Consider the following 23181-nt stretch of genomic DNA (forward strand, 5'->3'; position numbering starts at 1 on the left):
CACATTATTCAAATAAAACACGTCAGTCAAGTTTAATTAAAGATGTGTATCAGTTTCTCATCTGACTTTTCAGGTAACTGTTCATTTCATATCCAGGTCTGGCCTTTTGACCCTGAGAGAGATGTCCATCAGACATGTGACGCATCAGTTTATCCCAGAAGTAATGTAGAAGTCAAGTCAGATATTTGTGCAGTATATAAACATCATAAATCTTACTTTTCATCTTGAAGAGTAACATGGAAACCAAAGTGCCTTTTTATTTAACATGCAGTTCTGGGGTTTCTCCACTAGAGAGCAGCACAGCACAACAGAGCAGCTGACTCCTGCAGGAAGCACCAGTGTGTGAGGATATTAAAACACAAGTGTACACATGTTGAATTTTTATGATCCGCTAATGACAAAAATAATTTTTCAGACAGCTGCGGTGTGTTTGGGTGTCTGTGAGGAAGATGATGCTTTATACATGCAGTGTGTTTGCTGTAGGAGGTGTGTGGGAGCAGAAGGAGGCTGGTGCATAAATAGAATTTACTGTGAGTTTTTATTTGATCAGTCATATTTCTGAATCACTGGTAAGTGCCTGTTCTTCTCTCAACTTTCCAACTGGACTGCTTCATGGAGGCGTACAACCATGAAACTGTAATTGTAGTTTTCTGAATGTTTCAGAAACTTTTCCATCCTGAGAAGGACAATCATCAGAATAAAAGTTGCATTTCAAGTCGAGTCAGTTAAATATACTTTATCCCGGTTATATATTTCATTAAAGGAAAATAAAACTGGCAGAACAGCAGCTTGAACTCAGTCGGTATGGAAACGATTTTGCCTTCAGGGTGTTTTTTCAGTTGAACCCTAAACTGACTTTCAGCATACATCACATCAAACACAACACGTTTATTTGTTAAAGCAATCAAAGAACAATACGATGAAGAGTTCTGTAAATCCTCTGCACATCGCCTGTACATTTCACCCTGCATGTTGAGTGCGATCACGCTGTGCTGCGCTCCCACACAGCTCGCAGCTCTGCAGCCTACACACTGATCACAGTTCAGAGGTGGATCTGCATTAGCAAACAGTACAGAAGTGATGAACCAGCACGGCTCCATCTGCTAACATGGAGGGCAGCGGAGGACGCCGCAGCCTCCCCACACACACACACACACACACACACACACACACACACACACACACACACACATGTTCATATGTATAAGAGTACAGGGGAGGAAGACCCATTGGTAGCTTTGTCACCTTCTACCTATGCCAGTCCTCAATGCCTATGTGCAGTTTCACATAGATTGACCACGTCAGTGAGTAGAAAAACGTGGGACAGACAGATTGACTGACTGACAGAATGACACACTGACAGTTTCTGTGATTATGTACAGCATACCATACCATGACTTAGTCATACCAAACATTAGAAACAACACCAACATTGGTCCACAGGGGGAGCCACAGCGATCGGTCGCATTTTAGCCATTTTGAAGCATTTTTCTGTTGTTATAGCGCCACCCAGTTGCCAATTAGAGTTAAATTTCTCCAGTCACCTTGAGGCGTCCTGTTCTACATATCTACCAAGTTTAGTAAAAATCCATATGGCGGTTAGGCCTAGATAAGAAATGAGCTCTCTAGCGCCCCCATTTTGTTTGATGGGGTCAATAATGGAGGGGTCCCCTCAGATTATGTGTGGTCATATGCCTACAAAGTTGCGTGGTGATGGGTGAAACCCTTGAGATGTTATACACCTTTATGTGATGAGCCACGCCCTCCGCAATATTCATTGCCTTATAGAAGCTCAGTTTTAGTAAGTTTTCCAACTTTTGCCAAGAGGGAACTTTAGATATTGCTCCCTAGATTATGTTCACCCAGTTTCATGCAGATCGCTCAAACTTCCTAGGAAGAGATCCATTTGAAGTGTTTTTCAAAAAATTCAAAATGGCGGAAAATCTATATAAGCGGAAGTTATGGGTTCTTGAGGCAAATGTGTTCCTCATGAGGAGAGGCATCTCTGTGCAAAGTTTCATGTCTCTACCACATACAGGACATGAGATATGCCCATTCAAAGTTTGCTGAGACAAAAAAATCGATTTTCTCTTATGTCATGTAAACGTACTGATTGAATGACTGACAGCAGCGAGTTACCACAAGATGGTGTGCAAGTAAAAGACCCTTTACGTAAAGAAAACAGTTTTTGACTCTGTTCTAGGGTATGTTGCATCTGGTTTGTTTAAACGGTGCAAAAACTGTGGTGTAAAACTGATTTTATTACCTTGGACAGAGCTGGGTTACATCTTTGCTCCTGTTTTAAATCTGTTTGGTATGCTAAGAATCAGATTCTGGCTGTAGTTACATATTGAACAGAAAAATATGGGCATAGTATCAAATCTTAACATCTAACCAGCATCAAAGCAAATGACTGTGTTTCAAAATGTCAAACTACTGCTTTAATTTACTTCTAATTTAACTACTAACTCTAAACTGTTTCTAAATTTGTTACATGAGCTGTCAGATAAAGGTGGAAAAACCATAATAATACAATACCATAGACCCTTTAAGGGCCGACGTCACGATGACATCATGTTGTTACCTGGAGGTGCAGCTGCCTCTCCCCCACAGGGCTGTAGGCTCCACAGGAGTGTTAAAATGTGTTTGTCTTGTTGTGTTATTGGGAGCCAGAATAGAAGGAGTCATGGCTCAAAACCAGCCGCCACTGCCCGTCAACAAAAACAAAGACAACTATGGTTAAATGTGATAAGACCAAAGGACTGGACGGAGGCCATCATCAAAAATGCTCACATGTGCAGCGCACACTTCATATCAGGTTAGGGAAAAAGTATTTCCTGTTGTAGGGATGAATAAGGTTATGTGTATTAAGGGTTATCATGTCCACCTCATCAGAAACTGGGGAGGGATTAAGAGGAATATTGGATTTCTCTGCAACGCTAACTTTTTAGCACATTAGCTAATGTTAGCTTCCATAGCAAAACAAATAGTGGATTTCTCTGGAACGCTAACTTTTTAGCACATTAGCTAACGTTAGCTTCCATAGCAAAGCAAATAGTGGATTTCCCCGTAACGTTAGCTCTTTATCACATTAGCTAATGTTAGCTTCCATAGCAAAGCAAATAGTGGATTTCTTTGGAACACTAACTTTTTAGCACATTAGCTAATGTTAGCTTCCATAGCAAAACAAACAAGTGTGGTCCTCCTTTGTAAGATTGGCTTCCTGTGACATCATCCATCCACTGAGTGAGAGCATACGGGTCGGCCAGTCTGGTCCCGTTGGTCAGTGTTTACTTATTCCAGTAACACTGGCGGTCCCGGAGAGTGAGTGACCTGACATGGTGCGTTGGTAAATTCAGTCTGACGCTCTACACTAAAATGAGAGCCCTGTTGGTGGAAGAAACGCAGCGTTATATTTCTACATGAATGAACCAACGGTTAAGTTAATCACACATTCACTCCGCTCGGCGCTCTGCTGCTCCGTCTCCACAGACAGAGTGTCCAGAGTGCGCTCTGCCACTCTGAGAGTGCGCTGCTCTGGATAACCCAACGCTACATTCAGACAGCGCTCCCAATTTATCAACGCTCCAGTTTGTGTCAGAGTGCGCTCCCACACTCACAATGAGTGTTTCTGAACGCACCACTCACATCATCTTCCTCCACTGTCTAAAACAAGACAACACAACTTCAGTGAAAAAGAAGAAGTAGCAAAATACTTTCTGAGATGATGAAAAAAACTTGTACATTCACTATATACACTCACACCCACACACACATACACACACATACACTGTACACTTTCACGTGACCGTCGCCCACACGTGAACATGGATCTTACTGTACAGAGACATCAATCCACACACACACACACACACACACTTTAACTAGTAGGAGGTTTAATAACAGCTGTGATGCTCCTCTTCTGCTTCTGCATGTCCCTGAAGACAAACACACACTTATTATAATGTACATATTACACACTTACACACACTTACACACACACACACACACACACAGTGCATACATCATGGCTTCACATCCACACACACCTCGTCCTCCCTCTAATTGCTCAAATTAATTATACTTTCCTGAACTCTGCTGTTATAAATACACGCAGAGGAGGACGGAGAGCAGCTCTGTGTTTCTGAGGCCTGAAACTGATATTTTAATGATACTGAAACCTCGCTGAGCTCGTAGTGATCGGAGCAGAGCTTCAATCTGTCGCATCAGACAGGAACACCTTCTGAAACTGTATCCAGATTATCATGAATCAAACTCAGATCCTAAAGGTGCAGTCAAAGAACAACAATGAACACTGAAGAAATTCAGAGTTTGATGTGCTTGCAGTCTGCAGTCCTCACTGCCAGACGCCACTACATTTCCCTAAATCTTCCACACTGTCTCTTTAATTCCAACAAGTCTACATGACTGCAGCACATGTGTCTGTGTGTCAGTGCAGTACATGCTTCGTCTGAGTGAAGCTTTCAGGTTGAAAACGTTTCAGCGTCAGTAAAACAGCATCTGGTCGTCATGGCTGTGTGTTAGATTTTATTGATTTCCATCCAGAAATATTCTTTCTAATCAGTTTCTACAGAGAGAGAGAGAGAGAGGGAGAGAGAGAGAGAGAGAGAGAGTGGGAGGGAGTCAGAGAACAGAGCAGAGAGAGTGGAGGAGGAGGAGGGTTATGAAAAGAAACCATCCAAAGATAGAAGTCAGAAAAGCAAAATTACACTGAATGCAACATGACACGAACAGCTGCTCCAGAAATCACTGCTTTTGATTCAGTAAAATAACGTCAACTGTGTTTGCACAGACTGTGATGACTGCACCTATCTGTCATCAATCATGTCGAATTTAAGGAAAATCTGACAGATTTTCAGGTCTCTTTAACACGATGGACTCCAGTTTTCAGCCCTGATCACAAACACTCACACATTATATTATGATCATATCAAAATACAAATGTTTTCCACTCAGCAGATGTGAAATGTTGTGCAGTGTTGCCAGGAAACAGTCCGTGTCCCTCTCCAGCTGTTTGAATGTGCTAACAGCACTTCACTGCTACAGCGTTAATGTTCTACTCTGTGCCTCTTTTTACCGGCTCCAAAATGGCGGCCTGTAGGATTCTGGTTTCCTGGTGTGACGTCATCTTTATGCGCCGAGCTTCTGGTCGACGTCAGAGATGAAACTAGAGCAACCAGTCTCCCTCTGACATTTGTTCTCGCTTTTCTCCTCACCTCCCCTCCTTTCCTTTTTCCAGTCCTCTCTTCTCACCTCCTTTCTGCTCCTCCTCTGTCCTTCCTCATCCCTTCATTTACCTCCTTCCTCTTCTCCTTACATTCTCTACTTGTTCCAGTTAACCTGAATTCATAAAAATGAGAAGTATCTGAAACAAAAAAAGTGAGAAGAAGTGGAGGAGGGAACTAAAGAGAAGGAGAAGTTACAAAGACGAGAGGAGGGAAAGGAAAGGCAGGCAGGGGAAAGAAAGGAGAGACATGAGAGGAGGAGGAAGAGCAGCAGCAGATGGAGGAAGATGAGGAGCTGAGGGAGGGAGGAAGAGAGGGATGAAAAAGCAGGACAAAAGAGGGGACAGGAGGAACAGCAGGTGGAGAAAAATGAGGAGAGGAAGATGGTGGGAAAACATTAGCAGAGAAGGAGGAAGAGGAGGAATAGCTGAAGGTGAAGGAGGAAGATAGGAGGTGTTGGAGGAGGAAGTTGACAAGGAGTAGGAGGAGGAGGAGGAAGAGGAGGAGGCAGCGTGCTGCAGGTGCAGCAACAGAAGTGCATGCAGGATGCTGATGAACTGAGCCATCAGAGAGGAGAGAAAAGCAGCGAGCGCTCACTCTGCTCAGGTTTCCAGCCTCCTCTCACAGCTCTGCTCTTAATATCTGAAACATGATTCATGTTGATGACGTTTTGTGTTCAACACATTTAGAAAGTTTTATTTTCACATCATGTGTATAGTTTTACATCAGAGCTGTTTACTACAGGAAAGTGATAATCCACCAAGAAGTGTCCTGATTGGCTATAAAACCAACACGTCCTCACTGTGACCTCGTCACATGTCCACGTTTGGTCATGGACTTTCCATGTCCACATATGACGTCCAAGGTACCCTGGGTGTGTTGGTTGTTGACGTTCTGGGAAGACTTCAGCCTGTTACATGCATTGTCTGTTTTCAAAATACACTTTATTTTTCACAGTTTGCAAACAGTCTCTTTCAAAATAAAAGCACTACATCACTATGTCATTTTTTTTCCTTCAACAGCAAATGCATGTGGTTTGTTTTGGGAAAAACCACATGTTGTTTTTGTTAGCGTCTAACACCGGAAGTCAGTGACCAAGCGCCGGTTTTATACGACTTCAGAGTAAGACTGGGTTGATTAAGAAAAAAAAAATTACAGACAAGGCAGAGAGAAGAAGTTCAGTGAGTTTTTTTTCCAATAATGACAGCTTGAATCACCGTTATGCTCATGCTGTAGAGTCAATGAGTTATTTCAGCATCCAGGTTTCTGGAAGTCGATGTGTTAGACCTACAATGGCTGCGTTTCCCAGATCCAGTTAAGAAGATCTTAGCGCTAAGAGCTTCTTAAGAATGCTCTTAAGCCTCCCGTGAAAGACAAACACATTTCCCAGATTCACACTTAGCTTAAGAAGATCTCAGTGGTTCTTTTCAAAAGCAATTTGCCTTCAATCTAGCAAATACTGCCTCCTTGCTTTTTAACAGATATTTGACTTGAGTTAAATTAGCATTTTCTAAAATGTCCTTGCAGCTCTGTGATACCTGTTGTGCCGTACACATCTATAACATTACCACCAACCAGACTAAGATAAATTTGTGGCTTCAGCAACCGTGTGTCCAGCTACATTACCGCTGAGAGTGTTCAAGTGTTTGCTACCACTGTTACACTTTCAGTCCAGTCCCTTTGGAACCAGCAGTAAGCCTTCAGACATGGTACCTAGACCCTCGGTGTGTTCAGACAGTCGTCTTAAATGTGGGCGGGGTTGTTGTCACTCACTGCTCCGTCCAGCACTCGCTGTATTTCCTCATCAGCGGTGACACAGATGGAAGTCTGCACCTGGTTTATCGTCCACAGAACGAGGCTGCACGCCCACATTTTCAGAACAAAATAGAACAGGCTGCAGTGAGAGTCTCTCCATGGGATATTTAAAAATAGCAGCTTTGTGCATTTAGTCCTTCTCAGGCAAGCTCAGGGGTTTAGTGTTGCTGTAGCCCACAGGAAGTGAGGATTAGAATATATGACCTTCACATAACCCGGCCGAAATTAATATAAACGCTTGAAGATCCACTCATTATTAACAGTGTGTGTCATATAAAAACTAAAGTGATGGTCAAAGTTGTCACAGTGAAATTTAAGGTGTGCTGATGGATTCACGTCATCAACTCATGCATTGAGTAACATTACAAGTTAATGTTCCACCTTAAAAGTTGCCGGCAGTCGGCCCAGTGAATGAAGTTATTTTTTTCTCTTTCATTTTATAGTTGTAGTTTACTGATGTATGAACAGAGGTTACATAAAACCAGAGTGACCGTCCTCTACTGACCAATCAGACTGCAGGGTTTCTAGCTCCACCTTTTAGTACCAGATCTGTGTGCTAGGTACCCCAACAGAGGGGGGACCAAACATGGGGACGCTAAGGAACGCTTCTGTTGGGACCATCCACAACTTTTACTGTGGATACGGGATAAAAGCGTACCGTACTGCTCAGTGGAAACGGGGCTTTAAGTTTGTATTTGGAAATAAAATATCTATGCTTATGATCAAAGTCTGAGCCCCATTTTAACATCACATTTTGCCACCCCATCGCTCACTAAGCTAAATAACACAATACTATCCACCTTATTTTCAAACACGGAAGTAAATAGTGATCAACTTCCGTTTTTTTATGCGTGACTTCCGGTCACCCGCTTTCCCTCATGCTTTCCCTTACCGGAGCTAACAGTGCAAGCTAATTTTTTTCAATTTTCAGTTGTTTATGTTAGTCAATCAGTTAGTTAGTTAGTTAGTTAGTCTGTGTATTTTGTATAGATAACTGTGCCCACGTTTCCGTTATCACGGAAATTTATTCCCTCTAAACGCGAATAAATCGCACGTCAATCATAAACTATGAACCAAAAAAGCACAATCTATCCCGAGTGAGACAAACTGCTTGATCCCCGTCTCCAGTGTACCAGCAGAGAACCTGCAGAACCGAATCAGCGAAAAAACACACCGGGCTACACAGCCTCTCTACCTGAGCAGCTGAAGCTGCGGCTCACACCCTCGACACACAGACGGTGCATCTGCATGCCAGCCACACGTGTGCGCAACTGTGAGAAATAAATATGTGAGGTGTACGCTGCTTTTCTATCTTTTTTCCCTTTTCTTTCTTTCTGTCAGCGACATACACTCCCAACACAGGATGGGTTGTTTTTATTGACTGAGTTGATCATTAAGCCATAGTGATGTGTGGATCGGCTCTGAGAGCACCTGAATCAGCATGTACGCATCAACCATCCAGCCGTTACAACATGATTGAGCTAGCAAAGCTAACATCAGGACGTCATCCGTTAAAAGCCTCCCGTTGTCGGATACGACATGAAACTACTTCAATTAGCTCAATCATGTTGTAACTAAGACATCCGCTGGGAAAAATATTTTTTTCACGGACCATTTATTGAGTTATTGAGTTATTACAGACACCGCTAACAGCTAACAGCTAACGGTTAGCCCAGCTAATCTACGATAACCATGTTAATTACTAAACGTGCACACAGAAATAGTAATGTTTGTTCAATCATTAGATTTTACAAACATCAGATTAGTCTACACGGTGATACAGTGACGTGAAAAATGTGATATATATAGCTAAACTCAGCAAGGGTAAACAACAAGGCGATTCCCATTTACACAGTGGTCAAGAGTGCTGGACTGGAAGTGTCGCACAAAAAAACGGAAGCTGGCTGCGTTCTGTTTTGCCTCCGTGTTTCCGTGAAAAATAAGGTGGATAGCTAACAGCAAACCACGTGATTGGCTCATCGCGTCATTGGACTGCTGAAAAAAGTTGAGGTCAGCTCAACTTTCGTTTGTAGCGTGTCACGGCCGTCGGCAGAGACAAGTTGGGGTGTCAGTTTGTAGCTTCATGTCACTGGCTTCCACTGAAGATCACTTGTAGCCTGTTGCTGTGTCTCTTGTCGTGTGAACGCAGCATAACTTCTGTGTCAGCTTCCAGAAAAATGTCATGCATGGAGAACTGTACTAATAATTTTAAGGGACACCCGCCAGCCAATTACAAAGTATTTTCTGACGCCTTTTTCTTTTATTATTATGCATTAGAGCACAAAGCTGGAGAAGTTAGCCACCTAGTTAGCCGGCTCCCTGTCTTTGTGCTAGTTTAAGAGGTCACATCAAGCTAGGCTAACCAGGTCACAGATCTAAATTATGATAATAATAATAATAATAATAATAATAATAATAATAATAATAATAATAATGATAAATTGGATTTTACAGCACTTTAAAAAATAAAAATAAATTAATTAAACAAGCGATTAAATTCATATTAATCTGACTTAAATCAGCAGTTTTACAAAAAATGTTTTTGTATCCCTGTCTCTTATCAGGTGGTTGTCAGTCAGCACAGACAGCAGTGGAGCTGAAGCTGTGGGATAAAATGAGCAGAGAGAATCAGAGACAGAGTGATCGCTCCTGTGTGATGGAGAGGATCTTTGGAGCCGTCTGCGGCCACAGCTCCCAGCAGCGTCCTGATGACACAGACTGGTGTGTGTGATGGGGATTACTGTGTTTCTGCAGCAGAGGACAGAGGACACACTCTCAGCTCAGGTGAGTTCACATCACACTTTTCATTACACAGCTTTCTGCTTTGTGTACGTGACGGCAGCTCGGTGTGTTTAAACGGCACTGATGGAGACCGTGTGTGTGTGTGTGTTCTGGGTGAATGTCCGCAGACAGCAGAAAAAGATCAACTTAAGTCCCGGTGATTTTTCTAAATATAAAAGCTTATCAAACCTCTTCTGTGTCACATCGCTCGTGCTCTCATCGTTAATGAGCGCGGACGGTTCATTGGTTTTCCTGTCACATAACGCCGGAACACCGCGGACAGAATGAGACCAACAGCCTCAAATACATCCCATAATGTTCCTGCAGACGCTTACTGAGCTTCATCAATAATCAGCATAGTGATCGGTGATCGATATTGATCTCCTGTGTTATTGATACAGCTGGTTTGATGCGTGCAGGCCTGATGCAGCCTCTGTGTTCACACCGTGTTGGATTTGATCACCTTAGGGACTGTTCTTTACGTGTCAGAGGAGGGGGGGATATGACTTCGATTTTAATTTTATTTATTTAATTAATTTTATTAACTAATTAATTTTGAGTCTCTCCTACGCTACACATATTTCCCTTAAGTCTCCCTGAGTGACTGGTGGAAACCCTCCCTCCACCAAAAATATAGTTATTAGATTTTCAAAACTTACCCTTTGATGTTTGAAAGTTAAAAACTCTTTCACTCTTGTCGTGCATGCTGGTTTGTTCATGCAAACGGTTCATTTCTGGCAATATTTTAAGTGTAGACTCATGTAGTGGTTCCCAACTGGTGAGTTGTGGTCCAAAAGTGGGTCAGGGCCCCTCTCTACTTGGACCACAGGTGACTCCTGGTCATGTCGTGTCGCCACAAAGAGATATGTTTAGCTCGGACACTGTAGCAAAACGGTGCATACCATTTTTTGAGAATGAATGTGCTATATTTCTGTTTTTCTAAAATGGAGACAGGAAGTGATCATACCTCTGACTGTCTTTAGGTAGACCAGCCACCTTGTTCCTGAGGGCGCTACTGTAGAAATGATTATGGGTCAAACTTCCTCTGAGACAGCAGAAGTAGCAGTAAGCTAGTGATTCCCATTGACCATGGTTCGTCCCAGTGGCTAGTCTTAGTGGCTAACTGCTAATGGCGGTTCTTTTCAAAACTAATTTGCCTTCAATTTAGCAAATACTGCTTTATTTTTTACAGATATTTGACCTGCATTAAATTAGCATGTAATAAAATGTCCTTGCAGAGCTCTGATAGCTGTTGTGCTGTACACGTCTGTAACGTTACAGCTAAATTTGTGGCTTCAAAAACAGTGTTGACCATGCACCCAGAACATAAAGGGTTGTTCCTGTAACCAGTGATACAGTTTCCATCCCCAGCTTACGGAGAGGATTAGGTTGCCACTGATACTGTATAATATTAACAAGGGATTGTTCCCTATAAAAAATAAAATGCACTGTCCCTGACTGAATCAATACGGGATGGGATTTTTATTCCTGCATAGCCTACACTAATGTATACATCATGTTTTTGAGAGTAGACAAGTATTAAATCAGACTTTGTGGGAGAGAAAGACACGTCTAATACTCAACATCAGGACATGGTATCCCACAAATAGAGACGTTGCTGTGAAACAAACAGCTGTGATTAACAAAGAAAAAATGGTATTACAAATAAGTTGCATCTTTCTTCCACCAAATTCCACAACAAAGGAACACATCAGGATCTTTACGACACAAGGCAGTGGTGTTCATTCCAGGAAACACTGACGCTTTAGTCCACAGGGTTAGTCGAAATCAGTAGTTAGTTGTAGTTGCTTTAAAGCAGTGGTTCACAACTGGTGGGTTAAGGTCCTAAAATGGGTCGTGGGTCCATTCTGAACGGACCGCAAATGACTCCTGAGCATGTCACGTTTGTAGAAAACACTTTATTTTCAAAGTACAGTGAATTTCCGGCACAAGATTTTATTTTTAAGTGCTGTTTCCTGTTGTAGAATTAGTCAATAGCCCTTTTTAGATAGGAATTGTGCAAATTTGCAGGAAAGTCCGATCAGTCTTTTTTCAGGATTGGCAGTAGAAAAAAAAAATCGGAATCGCAAAATGCCGCCTACCTACTTTCATTTATACAGAATGTGCCTTTTTCGGGGCAATGGGGGGCGTGAGCAAGTAACAAAACATGTAGCTCAGCGTGTGACGTAAACAGTGACGTGGGAGGGAAGCCGCGGCTGGTCAGTCCTTCGGCGATTCTCTCATAAGTCGGCCCATTCTTCACCGTCCCCGTCACCTTACGGTTAATGGCCTCTTCGTTTGCGAGGACAAGGAGGGCACGCAATTCCTTGTCTCCCCAGCTGCTCTTTCATTCCTTTAAGTGTCATTTTGACTTCTAATAATAATAATGATTCTGTAATACTGTGATACCTTGAAACAACAATAGTTTCCCAGACGGTTATTGTACCATGAAAATCTCAATACCATTGCAACCGTAGTTTAGGCTTATGTGCTGTCTCTTTACATTAACTTTATTATTATGTATACGATATTATCAATCTGTAAAGGGGTTGAGTGTAAACTACCTGCTGCCAGACGTGTTAACTTGTGGCAAACTAAAGCCTCAGTGGACACAACTTAACAGCTGCTGTAGTGTGACTATAATATTCTGTATTTTAAGGTTAAATATTGAGGGGTGCCCTGACTGGATCAGATCAGATACGCCAGATGAGTGTTTGTGTCGATACCTTCTTGATACAACTTTGTGAATCCTAGGATAGTGAGGGAATGGCCCACCCTACTCTCCCTATGATTGGCTTGGACTTGTTGCCTTCATTGGTATAATTGTTTAGGTTTAGGCAAGAGGAGTGCATTGGCTTACCCTGACACTCTTACCCTAACCCTAAATAATTTCAGAGTATGGCGAGCCATTCCTTCACTATCCTAGCATACGTTTACTTTTCTTCACGAAGAATGTTTGCCTTTTTTGGATTCTTTGTTCACCGTGGACGCATGTGAGAAAAACCTTCTTTTTTTAAATATAAATTCAAATCTATGCGGTGGGCAGTTTAAAATAGTAATTTTGTGGGTACTCTTTAAAGTACAGTTTTGAGGTACTTTTACATTTCAGACGAACATGTTGTACTTTATACTCCATTACATTCATCTGGCACCTGGATGACTTTATAAAATTAAGATTTTAAAAGCAAAACACGTGATCAATTTATAAAATAATACAGTGCTACAGACTGAACTTTCCAGTAGTATATAATGTAGTTAAAATGTGCTCCACCTCCACCAGCTGTAACATTAAAATGCTGTTTATGTATTAAAGCATCACTAATAATATTCCAATTATATGATATATACTGTATAATAACTTAACTCTGAGAGCAGAGGGACCACTCTGCCCAACAGGTACTTTGTCGTACATGAGTGAAGTGACAGACCTTAGCTGCGCTGGATGCAGACTCTGCATCAAAATCTTTGACATTAGCAACATCTGGAAATCAGCTCTGGTCATGCTAACGCGGAAATGCATAAAGACAACCAAAAGGCCGCTCAACAGACTGCCATCGTCTGCAAATATTTCATGCCTGCTGTAGCAGATAACGTCACCACTTTGTGTCTACTGTAAGTGAAAACCCAAAGGAATTGCACACCATACGCTGTGCTATATTTTTGCTTCAATGCCTCTTTCAGCACGCTGGAGTACGAGCCTCATTGCGCCCTGTGATCACTACGTGGGTCTAACGTTATTTTAGACTATTTAAATTCAGGGTGATGGGGTAAAATACCATAAAACTTCAGTTTAAAGCCTAGTCCCCTTTACGAGCCCAGTGTGGCTACACATTTTGACAAATAAACACCTGTTTTAATTAGAGGCCTGGTCTGGTTGCCAAGCAGTTCATTTTTTTTTTATAGAAGTTCTTTGGATGTATAACAGCTGGTTGTTGGCTACCCCAAATTATTTGTCCATTCCTCAATTACCCCATTAGTTATTCATATTTCTTTAGTCCGTAAGGTTCCTCAGATCAAAAGAATCAAAAGGGTTTTTCATAAAAATCAATCCAAGTTGTGAGGATTGTTTTAACAGGATAAAGTGGGGATGTGTTGGTATGCTGGTGCTGTAATCCTCAAGTGCTGTAAGTCTGTAAGCCTCTGGTGTGTTCATGTTCATACTGATTAAATAAACAATTAAATTCTGATCTTTGCTGAGCGACAGTTTTGTATGAAAGGAATTAAAGGCCAGTTCCAAATATAGGCCTGTTGATTTTAGCGAATTAAGCAAATAATAGCCCGGGCTACTAATTGAAGTTTTACAGTATTATGGAAAAGTTATGGAAAAGTTTTGAAAATTCATCAGTAAAAATGTGTGGGAAACATTTAACGGCAACATTCATTCTGGTACTTCACTTTCACGAGACAGCTCTTGCACATCTTGTACTCTTTAGCAATTTTGTTTGTTCTGTCTGTGTTATAAAAGCCGAAGTGGGCCTGGACTTTTGACCTTTGAAAGATCAGAATCAGAATCAGACGGTGCCTCTCTGATTTCTTTTACCCTTGCTGTCCGCACTGTTCGATCTTTCACCTGTGAGTTTCTCCTTCACAGCAAGTTAGTTCCATTAACCTTACCCACAGATTGACAGGGGAATCCGTTAAGAGTGCTGGCATGTTTTAATAAAAATATCGATATGTGACGCCATCCATCTATTTCCATCCGGGGCCGGGTCGCAGGGGCAGCAGGCCAAGTAAAGCATCCCAGACATCCCTCTCCCCAGGAACGCATTCCAGCTCCTCCTGGGGGACCCCAAGGCATTTCCAGGCATGAGATATGTAATCCCTCGTGTTCTGGGTCTGACCCGGGGCCTCCTACCAGTGGGTCGTGCCCGGAACACCTCTAACAGAAGGTGCCCAAGAGGATCCTGATCAGATGTTGAACCACCTCAACTGACCCCTTTTGACGTGAGGCAGCAGCGGCTCTACTCCGAGCTCCCTCCGGATGTCCAAGCTCCTCACCCTATCTCTAAGGCTTAAGACATTACGTTCACAAAAATGAGACTGATGACATCACAGTGACCTTGACCTTTGACCACCAAAATCTAATTAGTATGTCTGTGAGTCCAGGTGGATGTTATTGCCAAATTTGAAGACAGTACCTTCAGGCATTCTTGAAATATGGATGGATGGATGGATGGATGGACAATCAGAAAACATAATTCCTCCAGCCATGGCTGTCGCTGACGCAGAGGTATAAAAAACACAGAATTAAGAGTTTGTCATGAAGAAGAGCCACTGATTTGTCACTCTACGGAGGAAACTCATTCCAGCCACTTGCATCTGCAATCTCATTCTTTTGGTCACTACCCAGAGCTTATGACCATAGGTGAGGGTTGGGACGTAGATGCACCAGTAGATGTAAAGCCTTGCCTCCCAGCTCAGCTCCCTCCTTTTCTTCTGGTGACAGTGTATTGATAACGTATTGAAAGATGAATTTTACCATTGTTTTGTCCCACCTCTATTGTTAAGCGACTTTATGTGTTCCATTGTCTCAGCCTTAATACGGTGTAATTTCATACAGACCAACATACAGTCTTTTGTATTTCAGCCTCAGATTTACATTCTGGATAGAATCTTTATTACTAAGTGGACAAATGCCAAGGAGCCACAGATCACTAAGGGCCCCACAAGCCCTGGACTCACTGTATGTCAGTTGGTTTTTGGTTATCTAAACATTGCACATTTGTTGGGAACTACAGTATTGACTCCAGCGTAGAGATGCATAGATCCAGCTTTTTCAGTTTCGATCCCGATCCCAATGCTGTGTTTTTGACTATCAGCTGATACCCCATACCGATCCGATACCATGGTTGACCTAAAAAGCTACCTTTACATGTAGGACAGAAGAAAACGGAGGCATCAGGCATTGATGTCTACACAGTTCTTTCCTAAGATAAAATGAAACAAGATGAAACAGATTAATGCAATGATGAACTATTTATTTTTAACAAAAATAAACAATTGTGCAACAGCAGTTGAAATAGTGTGAAATACCTCCACACAGCAGATTCTCTCCTTCGCTCCATGACGTGTGACGTAGCTCATGACACAATAGATTTAAAGGAAAAGGATTGCCTCAGGTACAGGTTCGTTAGCGCAGTTAGCTTGTTTACTATATTATGTGAATGCCAATGTCACACTGATAGTCCTGCGGAGCCCTGTTAAGGCTCTATTTGAAGAAAAGAAAAAAACAAGAAAACAAAAAGAATTGTTGAATAATTGTACAAAACGGGACGGGAGTCGGGTACAGGCCTATATTCAATATATATTTCATACATTCTGTTAATCCCAAAACATTTCAGGCCTGGATAACAGATTTCTAATTACATAACTTTGCGAGGAATTTCATGACCTATGGGAAGCCCGTGTCACATAAAGTACGTCTGTTATTATGTAGCGGATATGTTTAAACCTTATGTGTCTTTACGTTTCAGCAACGTTGTGGTAAACATGGTTATTTCAAGGCACAAACACCACTTCCTTATGGTTGGGAAAAGATCGTGTTTGGGCTTAAAATACCAAGTTTTGGTGGCACAATTGTTGCTGGAAATGCTGCAGTGTTTCAGTAAAAACAACCAGTTTTTGTTGTTTGTTGGTCTCGAACAGTGTCTGCAACCTGGCAGCCATATCCACCATCCCCTCCTCTTCTCAATGAAGAAGTCAGCTAATATACATGTAATTAGGATTATGTCAATTTAGAAACGGAATTTGAAATGTAAACATAACATGTCCGTTGTTTGCAAACATTGTATTGTGGCAACTTGGCTTGACCACGTGACTCATCTGCATTTTCCTCTTGTTGTAGAGAAACACTGCTAACACTTGAACAACTGTAAGTCAGCCTACAATGATTACAGTGTGTGATTGCGTGTGTTAAAGAGGCACTAAGTTGGGACCCATATGCACTATTCTGCTGTATCACGATACCATTGTTATTGAAGACAATGTATGGTGATAGTTTTCTATTTTGAGTCACTCCGGGATTACTAAGGCTGCCCCGTGAAAGTCAGAGATTCAGATCGTTAGTTTGAGACCCCTCAGTCAACTGAAATTGCCTCAACTGTTGTTGTTGCACGTTTCCGTTCCGTCGTTAGCATTGTTAGTACTTTTTAAGACTGTATGAATACTCAATTAATAATCATTGTAGCTTGGATACATTTACTGCAACAGGGGCCCCCTGTCAGAGTTTATACTTTTGCGTGGAATCGACGCCGTACATGTATATTTTTGTAAGCTGAAACCATTTCCCTCAGTGGAAATGGAGCTTTTTTTACTTTAATTTCACAGATAAGAAACAATAAATTGTGAAGACAATAAAGCCTCCACTAAAATAGCATTTTAAGTAGTGTGTGATTTATCCTGGCTTCATATGAGCAGAGGAAATCTCTGCTCATTGTTAGGCTAATTTATACAATGTAAAATGCCATAGGCTTGCGCTAATAACGTTAGCATGTTATATTTGTTTGGAAAATGTGTTTAGTATAAGACAGTTGTTTTGTCAGTGAACCTTGTGAGTTGTAATGGAGCCGGATTTTGTAACGTTACCTTTGTTAAATGTTGCTGTTGTCCCTGGCTTCATATGAGTAGAGGAAAGTCCGCTAGCCTCTAGGCTAATTTGTACAATGTAAAATGTAATAGGCTTGTGCTAATAACATTAGCATGTTGTGTTTGTGGGGGAAATGTGTCCAGATAAAGACAAGTGTTTGTCTGTGAATGCTGCGAGCTATAGTGAAGCTGATTTGTGTACTTGTGTTTGAAATTGTCTCTATTAAGCCATGTTTAATGTGTGTTTAATGTGTGTTTTGAGTCGTCTAAACTTTAAAATACTTCACAGAAACCCTACCGCCGACTAGTGTTTTGGTGTAACTGCAGAGTGACACAGACATAAATTAGGCTGGATTTCCTAAATATTTTTACCTGCAGCCTGTGATCACGAGCCTGTCATAGATCTGTTCTTCACTCTGTAGCATTTAATTTGTAGTATGTTTAATGTTCCTGTACTGAAGCTGAAGTCCGTCATGTTGGTAACATTTGCACCACAGCCTCCAACATCCTCTGTAATGTGTGTGTGGTGTTCCTGGTTGTGCGGTAAACCAGCGGTGATGTGATTTCTGCGCTTGTCGCCGCGTGACGGTGCGTGTTTTTTCTCTCTGCCACCGACACACTCACACACACACACACACACACTTTTCCTCCCTCCTTTCTCCTTCTCCCTTCTCCACTCTTCTGTTTCCACCTCCTCCATCCATCCATCCCTCCATCCGTCCATCCATCTATCCAGGCAGCCTGTCTGGACTCGACACCTCCTCCCTCCTTCCTCCTCCTCTTTCTACGGCAGAACAGCGGAGGAGAAAAAACTAATATTTTACCAGTGATAATAACCACAGCAGCGTCCGTTCACATGCGCGCACAGAGACAGAGGGAGAGGGGGGATCATCAGCTCTGCAGCAGCGGATCGCTCGGCTGTCAGACGCAGAGGAATGATAATTAGAAAGAGATTGACTCGGCAACAAGAAGAAAAAGAGGAAGAAGAAGGAGAAGGAAGAGGAGCTGGGCCTGCAGCAGCAGCAGCAGCATTGAGGCGAGCAGAGGAATACATGAAGGGAAAGAAGGAGGGATTGAATTGATCATAATCTGATCAAGAAGAGGAGGAGAGGAAAAACGGCGGAGCAGCAGTTGTGTGTTTTTTTTTTTCGGAGGGAGATGATGGTGACAGCAGCAGCGGAGGAGGAGATAGAGGGATGAGCAGGGATCAATAATCCTCCCTCCTCCTCCTCTTCCTCCTCCCCCACCTTCATCCCTCCATCACCTCTGCAGGAGCCGCTGAAACCTGTGAGACTCTGCTGCCTGCTTTTTAATTCCTCTTTTTTTTGGGGGGGATGCTGCATCGTGTCCGTGTGTGTGTGTGTGCGTGTGTGTGTGTGCGTGTGCGGGTGCTGGTATGTGTGTGTCATGTATGTAACTGTTGGCTATGTAGGCCATGAGAACTGTTATATGAGTGTGTGTGTGCAGCCTATGGTAATTCAGTGTGTGATGCATGCATGTGTACGTGATGTGTTTCACGTGTGTGTGTGCATGCATGTACGTGCGCTGTGAGCTGCTGTGTGTAAAATGTGTGGGCTGTATGAACTACTCCGTGTGTGTGTGTGTGTGTGTGTGTGTGTGTGTGTGTGTGTGTCGATGGCAGATAACATGACTGTAAAATTGGCCAATTAAAAAAGTCCTGCTGCTGTTAAATCAAACTGAAATTATATAAATGCGAACACTAAAAAAAAAAAACCTGTTCAAACCGCCCACACTTTGATAAATTCAGTGTGAATATAAAGTACGTACTGTACTGAGAGTCAGGATTTACTTCACAACTTGTTTCACATTTTAAACCCAGGAAAATATAAGTATATCAGACATTAAATGGCTCATTTGAGGGTGACGCTGGAGTGGATTTTCACTCCTGTCCTAATTCTGAAAGACAGACTCCTGTTTGATCCTTTTCCCATGTTGTGTTTTCAATAATATAGAAAACTGCATTTATTCATATTAAAACTCCATATTTATATATAAACAAAGCATATTTAATAAACTACACAGTGTCCACCTTATTCTGAGCCCCCATGTGTGAATTATGGGTGCAACTTCCAGTGTGATTCTGCGTTCCAATGGTAACAGTTAAGCTAACGGTACGCTAATCCTCTTTCCTAGAGCTACTGTTGAATAAAGCATAAAACACACCACCTGTTACACCTCAGACAGTAAAAACGTGATCGCACCTCTGCCATCTCTGACAGCCATCTCAAAGCATTGGTTGTTTTGCTTTCTAACTGAGTGTGTTAGTGATTAGCTTAGCTTGCTACGCTAACATTATGGAGCCAGAGCTAGCTAACGATAAACATCTACTCCTTCTAAAAGATGATTTGTGATTTCTCAAAACTTATAAACAGACGATACTGAATTTGGGCGAAAATTTAACATAGTTCTGTATTGATTTTAGCTCCATGTAAAGTGAATTAACGTGATGTTTCTTGGCTAACGCACTGCTTGTCTGCCTTAACACGGCAGTTCACACATTTTTACGTCTGCTTAAACAGAGTTCTGTTGTGTGAAATATGAGGCCGAATTAAGCAGCAGACTTCATCAGTAATATAAAGAAGTAGTGAGATCAGTAACTTTTGGCATTTTGGACAGTATGAAAGAGGTACGGTAAATCAGTAACACATTCTCAGCTGAGATGATTGAAGTGGGAATTACACTTCTGCAGTGAATCAACGCCATACCCTACGGGAACTGCCCATTGGTTCGACATCCCATTGTTCCGACCATATTAAACTCATTGTTCCGAAGTCCGTTCCGAAATCATCATGATGCCCTGTGGTTAAGGTCTGGTTAGGTTTAGGCACAAAAACCACTTGGTTAGGGTCAGGAAAAGATCATGGTGTGGGTTAAAATGAAAAAGAAAGTGGCAAACACATAAGCCGTGAGCCTGCTCCACCTCAAGCTAGTCGCGGCGCACCATATGCCCGCCGCAAGCCGTTCAGCACCGCGGACAGTCGGACTAATGGGATGTCGAACCAATGACGTGGACCCTTACGCCGTAGCCTGATGTGCATCTCCCCCATAAATGTAACTACATGTGGCGGTGACGCAGACCCCCTGTTTATTTCTGTAAGCTGAAACCATTTCCCTCAGTGGAAACCAAACTTTGATTTACTTTAATCTCACAAATAAGAAACAGTAAATTGTGAAGACAATAAAGCCTCCACAAAAAATCATTTTAAGTCTTGTGTGTGATTTATCCTGGCTTCATAAGAGCAGAGGAAATCTCTGCTCATTGTTACGCTAATTTATACAATGTAAAATGCCATAGGCTTGTGCTAATAACGTTAGCATGTTGTATTTGTTTGGAAAACGTGTTTAGTATAAGACAGTTGTTTTGTTAGTGAACCTTGTGAGTTGCAATGGAGCCAAATTTTGTAACGTTACCATTGTTAAATGTTGCTGTTGTCCCTGGCTTCATATGAGTAGAGGAAATGTCCGCTGGTCACTAAGCTAATTTATACAATGTTTTGTGCTAATAACGTTAGCATGTTGTATTTGTGGGGAAAATGTGTCCAGATAAAGACAAGTGTTTGTCTGTGAATGCTGCGAGTTATAGTGAAGCTGATTTGTGTACTTGTGTACTGAAACTGCCTCTATTAAGCCATGTTTAATGTGTGTTAACTGCTCACAACAGCCTACGTACTTGCTTAAGCTACAGCACATGCGTAGGCTCTGCACAGAGCAGACGCACAAGTATAAATCCGCCTTAAATGCGTAATTCAGGTATGCTGCCTAGTTGATTTTATGACAGATAATTTTCTAATGTAGGTTGAGAACTCAGTCAAACAGTAAAGATAGGAATATCATGTACTGACGTTGAGTAACAAATGTGTCATCCTGGGTGTCATTCTGTTCCGCAATTTCTGATTTAATACCTCTGCGCTCTTGAACCTCTTGGTTTTATTATTTCTTATGTAGTTCCAAACATGTGAAAACGTAGTTTAGACATTAAAAGCCGTTATGCAAATTTGCAGGAAAGCCCAATCAGTCTTTTTTCAGCATTGGCAGTATAAAAACAAAATCGGGGAGTGCAGCAAAATGCCGCCTACCTACTTTTGTTTATACAGAATGCGCCTTTTTCAGGGCAGTGGGGGGCGTGAGCAAGTAACAAAACATGTAGCTCAGCGTGTGGTGTAAACAGTGATGTGGGAGGGAAGCCACGGCTGGTCAGTCCTTCGGCGATTCTCTCATAAGTCAACCCGTTTTTCACCATCCCCGTCATCTGACGGTTAATGGCCTCTTCGTTTGCGAGGACAAGGAGGGCACACAATTCCTTGTCTCCCCAGTTGCTCATCTTTACAGTGTCTGTCAGGTTTGTGTTTCCCTCTTGCTACTAGCTGCTCGCTAATTCCTGCTATCAGCTGTTTCCTGTTTATCCACCGCCAGTGAGTCGCACGTGCAGCATCATCAACAGCTCCTCCCACAAGTCTTCAACAGCCCCTGGTCTGTTTAAACTAAAAGGGTTCTACCAATATGTCTACCCTATGAGGCGGAAAATTGGGCACCTCGGATCAACTTGCCAATCCGGCTCTGTGTGTCTAAACGCTCGCAGCTTGCCGGAAAAATGGCCCAACATTCGTGGAAAATCTGGCAGTGTAAAAGGGGCTAAAGTAGGTTTAAAAACACAAGACAAATCACGTCCAGTATTGATTTAGTAAGAGACAGGGCACATATTTTTCAGTACGAGATGATCCCATATTAAACGGGTGGCAACCTAGTCCTCTCCATATGTTGGTGATGGAAACTGTATCGTTGTTTACAGGAACAATCTCTGGGCTGAATTCGAAAAGAATGAACTGCGGCCGCTGATAGCACGCCCACAAAGTTTGGCAGCTGTGTGCAGTTTGCCCCTGATTTGCCCCTGATTGCAATAAGCCACACATGGCAAAGCATAAATGCTGGCTTTGCACCAAGAACACCGTGGCAGAACAATGGCAGACTTTGTTTGGCAAAGCACTGAATACTGTATACCCTCATGTAGTGATGTCTGCTGGTGAGTCAGTCTAACAGTGTCAGATGGGTTGAGGCTGTGGATTTGACCAAGTTTGACCACTTTATCACTATTCCCTCTCACTTGTAGCTGTTTTTTCGTTATCTTTTGAATTTAATATGAATTATGGAACCGTTTTTGTTCACGTTTGTTTCCCCCGTTTCGTAAAATAAATCATTGAAAGTTGCTTTTGAAGTGCGTGACAGAAGTGCGTTTTGAGAACGACCGCAGACTGTCACCTGTTCAACGCATCAGTATCTTCGGATACCATTAAAGTAATAATGATTATAATAATAATGTCAAAATATTATTTACAGACTGATTTAACAGACGATCACTGCTGCCACGATCACTGGAAAAAGTCTGGGCGAGAGGCTTCCACAGAGGAGCGCCCAGTTTGCACCAGCTTTCTAAAGACGTTATTTACTTCACTCAAACTGCGTGTGGCTATTAGCGCTGGTGTTAGTGAATTAGACGTTGTTTATCAATGAGGCTCATTTGCATAGAAAGGGGCAATTTTTGTGCCAAATGTATGCATATTACTTCATTTAAAGACGTGCAAATAACACCGGAGCACCGAGACACAATCTGCTTGGCAGCGCAGTTAGTGGAACATTTCACCCTCTGTGCGTGCTTTGTGAATAAGAAGGTATGTGTTTGCTCCATTTTTACCGGTTTAGCGGCCGCAAAAGCCACGCAATCCTTTTGTGAATTCAG

At 42.2% G+C, this 23181-nt stretch overlaps 1 protein-coding gene across 7 annotated transcripts in view; it reads left to right on the top strand.

The window, feature by feature from the left end:
• The first annotated feature begins 9733 nt into the window (after positions 1-9733).
• Positions 9734-23181, top strand: part of LOC117258600 (IQ motif and SEC7 domain-containing protein 1-like) — a 259415-nt gene continuing 245967 nt past the window's right edge. For 4 of the 7 annotated variants that reach the window (XM_078169731.1, XM_033629638.2, XM_033629639.2 and 1 more), the window contains exon 1: positions 18287-18713. The gene's annotated coding sequence lies outside the window, so the exon portion shown is untranslated. Of the gene's footprint in view, positions 9846-18284; positions 18714-23181 lie in introns of those variants that run through there. The other 3 variants (XM_078169733.1, XM_078169732.1, XM_033629637.2) reach the window with 3 other exon arrangements.

This window comes from Epinephelus lanceolatus, chromosome 8, assembly GCF_041903045.1.
Source record: "Epinephelus lanceolatus isolate andai-2023 chromosome 8, ASM4190304v1, whole genome shotgun sequence".
Classification (NCBI taxonomy): domain Eukaryota; kingdom Metazoa; phylum Chordata; class Actinopteri; order Perciformes; family Serranidae; genus Epinephelus; species Epinephelus lanceolatus.